Raw genomic sequence first — 5,254 nt, 5'->3', positions numbered from 1 at the left:
GACCTAGCTATTCTTTTAAACTATAATTAAGTAGTATTTAAATGAATTTAAGCTTGGGGCGCCTGGGTGGCTCAGTTGTTAAGCGTCTGCCTTCAGCTCAGGTCATGATCCCAGGGTCCTGGGTTCGAGCCCCGCATCGGGATGCCCCCTCAGCGGGAGCCTGCTTCTCCCTCTCCCACTCCCCCTGCTTGTGTTCCCTCTCTCGCTGTGTCTCTCTCTGTCAAATAAATAAATAAAATCTTTAAAAAAAAAAAAAAGAAAGAAAGAAAAGAAAAAAGAAAGAGCAGTTACATAAATGGAATATTGGATTCAACCTAAAAATGTGGGCTCTACCTCGTTAACTTTATTATCCTGCATACGATCATGAAAAAAGATTAGGATATTCTTCACATTTCCAAGCAAAATCCAATGCAATGCGCTTGTTCTTACCAAACCCCTAAAAACAGCCATTGCAGAGTAAACCAGAAGAGCATTACATCACCCCAGTGAAGTTGTAGGTCTCAACACATGCACCAACAAATCTACATGGCTAGCTTCTGCATTCCACTTTTACAGAATTTATTTCACATCTATCGTACCAAACAGCATTTTGTTTTATTTGTTTTAAAGATTTCACTTTTTTAAGTAATTGCTACACCCAACATGGGGCTCAAACTCATAACCCCAAGATCAAGAGTCTCATGCTCTACCTACTGAGCCAGCCAGGCGCTCCCCCCACCCCCTGCAAACAACATTTTTAACACTGATGTATAAACTCCCTAATAAGATAAAGCAAAGACAAATGGGTTCATCTGATTAGAAACAAGATACACCATCACTTACAGTCTTCAAACATTATAGCAGTTTAAATTTCATTATTTGACAATCCATTCATGGAACAATCTGCAGACAACTCATTTTATTTTTCTTTATTTTTAAAGATTTTATTTATTTATTTAAGACCGAGAGAGAGAGAGAGAGAGAGAGAGCACATGAACGGGGGGAGGGGCAGAAGCAGACTCCCCGCTAAGCAGGGAGCCCAATGTGGGGCTTGATCCCAGGACCCTGGGATCATGACCTGAGCCAAAGGCAGATGCTTAAACCACTGAGCCACCCAGGCACATCCAGACAATTCATCTTAACAGACAAATTAAAGAACACATTTAAGAAGACACGCCTGTCCTAAATCGTTACTTAGGTAAGAATTTCACAAACATTACTCATGCTAGTGGCTACGGTGGAGCTGAAGAGGATTGCCTCTTCTCCACGCACCACCCCCCGCCCCCCCCGCGAGAACCACCAGTGGTGTGCTGGAACTTGGGACGCTTTCCAAGGCCACGTGCTGGTGGCCTGCAGATGTCAGCCCTCACATCTCCCTGTGCTTGTGGACTGGTTTGGTGATCCCCTGGGTGTCAGGATTCCTTCTGATAGCTTTATGGGATGGATCGATGAGGATAACCTCAAAGAATTTGTACATGTAATCTTCACCAAACTAGTAAGAATTCAAGACTGTCAGAGCCCCACGGTGGCGTCCAGCTCGCTCCTCTGGAACAGACTGTAGGCTTCGGGCAAACTTGAGCTGGTTAGCACCATGATGGACAGGCTTGCACCCTTAGGAACTGGGCGGCCACCCCATCACACAAGGATCTGGTATATGACATAACCTTGCTTGCCCTTGTACCGCAGTCTGCACGCTTTATCAGGCCGGGTTGCGTGGGGGGGGCGGCCTGTGGAGGGCAGAGATCTGGTGGTCCTGCCAGCACTGTACCCCAAGAAGAAAGTGCATAATATCGATTGCTTCTTCCTCCATAGCTCCTGGACGTACCTGTAAGCACCCATCTTGGCTTACCTTTGCGCTGATGACTGTCCCCAGATAGAAAGGAAAGAGCTTTTCTCCCCAGCAGACTACTGCTTTGACTTAAATTTTTGGTGATGTATTTTTGGGTCAGGTATATACTGTTTATCACCGAGGAAGGTAAGCTTCCTGGTTTGAAACAAAAGAAATCTCGGTTCCGGTAAGGACTTCACTATCCACAGATGTCCGCAGCAATCCTCGGCTTCTCTTCTTTCTTGCTCTCACCCTAGAGAGGTTCACTGAACAGAAGAAATGCCTGCATTTCCCCAGATTCAAGCTATTTAATGAGAGGCTATTTTTGCTAATCTTTTGGATTAGTTTTTCTAACTGCCAGAGAAACGGCGCCTTAAAAAGGAAATGTTTCTGCCCTAGAACTTATATTCACTCAGTTTAAAATAGTCATGATCAGTTAAAAAAAATAATGCCATGCAAATACCCAAAAGATTTACCTCAAAACTGGTCCGGCTGGCTAAAAATAACCTCTAAACAAATAACAAAACCTGGGTGAGACCCCAAGGAAGAAACCAGAGCCAACGGATCCCGCAGAAGTGAGGACCTCTGGGCTTAAGGACAGACCAGCTCTTGGCTTAGTTTGATCCGGTGCAAGAATCAAAAGCGGATGCAGGATACCAAAAACTAAGGCAACGAAAGCAAAAATAGACTACATCACGCTAAAAATGTTCTGCACAGCAAAGGAAATGACCAGCAAAATGAAAGGCCACCTATGGAATGGGGAAAAAAAATAATTGCAAGCCATCCCTCTGATAAGAGGTGGTTAATATCCAAAAGCTACAAAGAACTCACACAACTCCAAGGGCAAACAAACAAATCCAATTTAAAACTGGGCAGAAGAAACTGCAGACATTTTTCCAAAGGAGACAGACAGACAGGTGGCCCACAGGTCCATGAAAAGGTGCTCAACATCACTCATTATCAGGGAAATGCAAACCAGGGACACCTTGGCTGGCTCAGGCGTAAGAGCATGTGACTCTTGATCTCGAGGTCATGAGTTCGAGCCCCACGTGGGGTGTAGAGGTGACGTAAATAAAATAAAGTTAAAAAAAAAAAAGAAATGCAAAGCAAAACCACAATGAGATCTCACGTCACATTTATTAGAATGGCTGTCATCCAAAAGACAAGAGATATCAACAACAAGCCTTAGCAAGGAAGCGGGTAAAAGGGAACCTTCCTGCTCCGTTTGTGGGAATATAAATTGGTGCAGCCACTAAGAAAAACAGTATGGAAATTCCTCAAAAGACTGAAATAGAACCACCATATGATCGGCACTCCCACTGCTGGGTATACATCCAAAGGAAATGAAAACAGGACATTGAAGAGATAGCTACACTCCTGTGCTCGTTGCAGCATTATTCACAATTGCCAAGATGTGAAAGCAACCTTAAGGTCCATCAGCAGATGCAAGGATAAAGAAGATGAGAGTAACATATACATACATACAATGGAGGATTCTTCAGCCATGAGAAAGAGGGAAATCCTGTCATTTGTGACAACATGGATGGAGCTTGAAGGCATTATGCTGGGTGAAATAAGCCAGACAGAGAAAGACAAATATTGTGTGGCATCACTTATATGTGGAATCTAAAAAAAAAAAAGTCAAACTCATAGAAACAGAAAAGTAGAAAAGCGGCTGGCAGAGGCTGGGTTGGGGGTGGGGGCGGGAATAGTGAGATGTTAGTAAAAGGGTACAAGCTTTCAGCTATAAGATAAATAAGGTCTGGGAATCTAATGTGGACATGAAAGTAGATGTTCTACTTTCTTAGCGAATTTCAATTATACAACACAGTGCTATCAACTATATATGGTGATGGATGTCCTAATGAACTAGATGGGAGGAAATGCTTTCATTATATACATATATGTGTGTATACACACACACACACACATACATATATACACACACATATATATCAAATTATCACGATGTATATTTTTTTAAAGACTGTATTTATTCATTTGAGAGAGAGAGAGCTAGAGAGAGAGCATGAGCAGGGGGGAAAGGGAGAAGCAGACTCCCCACTGAGCAGGGAGCCCAATGCGGGGGCCAATCCCAGGACCCTAGGATCATGACCTGAATTTTGGGGCACCTGGGTGGCTCAGTCAGTTAAGCATCTGCCTTCGGCTCAGGTCATGATCCCGGGGTCCTGGGATCGAGCCCCACATCGGGCTCCCTGCTCAGTGGGAAGCCTGCTTCTCCCTCTCCCACTCCCCCTGCTTGTGTTCCCTCTCTCGCTATGTCTCTGTCAAATAAATAAATAAAATCTTAAAATATATATATATATATATATCTTACAATTTTGTTAGTTATACCTCATAAAGCTGAGGGCATGGAAGCTGATGTGAATTTATTCCTATGGTTGCAAAAATGCAACAGAGCTTTTCAAAGCCTTGTGTAGAAAAGTACTAAAATACATAAATGCTAATGTCAAGAAATCTCCCCCGAGCAAAGTTTTTTGGTTGGAGGGAGGGGGTAGGAAATGGGGTGCTAGTAGTTGGGATAATTCTTAGTGTGCAGGACTGATGTAGGCATTGCAGGATGTTTAGCTTCTCTGGCTCTCACCCCCTCAATGCCAAGGGCACTTCCCAAGTCACGGAATCAGCCAACCAACACCCACATTTCCAAATGCCCCCTATGGGTCAGTCCAGCTACCCCCCCACCCCACGCTAAGAACCACTGAGTGTGGCATGTCTGTCTGTAACTTAGGCTTCCCTAGCTCCCATCCCATTACTCTCTTCATTCCTCCCCTTTAACTGGCTCTAGCATAGAATTACTGGTTTCACTTAAACTGCTTTATTGAGATACAACTTATACACCATACAATCCATCCATTTAAAGTATACAATTCGGGGCACCTGGGTGGCTCAGTTGGAAGAGCATGTGACTCTTGATCTCGGGGTTGTGAGTTCAAGCCTCACGTTGGGCATAGAGATTACTAAAAAATAAAAATTAGAGTGTACAATTCAATGGCTTTTGTCTAGTCATAGAGTCGTGCAACCATCACCACAATCAAATTTAGAACATTTTTATTACCCCAAAAAGAGAGTGACATCCATATATGGACACCAGGCCAAGTTAGTTTCCTTCCCTTCTCTAAGCTTGAGGGCCAAGACAACATTGTAAAGTTCATAATAGAGAAAATGTAGTCATGTCTGTATGTGTGGCTATGTTTTCTCTGTGATCTCCCCATGGGCTTCTGTGGCAGCAAGGTAGGAGGTGATTATCTTGGCATTTTGGGGGGCATACTCTCTAAGAAGTGTACCAACCAGTGCTTCAGGCACCCTTCCCTCTGAGAAGCAGAGGGTCAGGACAACCCAGGTCTGCAGACATCCCTACAAGTGAAACACGCATTGTACTCTGAGGGTGTCTTCGTCATCCCGGGCTGTTATAACAAAACACCACAG

General features: G+C 43.9%; 1 pseudogene; it reads right to left on the bottom strand.

Annotated features, from left to right (window-relative positions):
* Nucleotides 1-1,211: 1,211 nt before the first annotated feature.
* LOC144382037 (large ribosomal subunit protein eL15 pseudogene) lies at nucleotides 1,212-1,818 on the bottom strand (annotated as a pseudogene).
* Between the last annotated feature and the right edge of the window lie 3,436 nt (nucleotides 1,819-5,254).

This window comes from Halichoerus grypus, chromosome 6 (assembly GCF_964656455.1).
Source record: "Halichoerus grypus chromosome 6, mHalGry1.hap1.1, whole genome shotgun sequence".
Classification (NCBI taxonomy): Eukaryota; Metazoa; Chordata; class Mammalia; order Carnivora; family Phocidae; genus Halichoerus; species Halichoerus grypus.
Note: the sequence above shows the minus strand (reverse complement) of the source record. Positions and strands in the feature narration are given on the sequence as shown.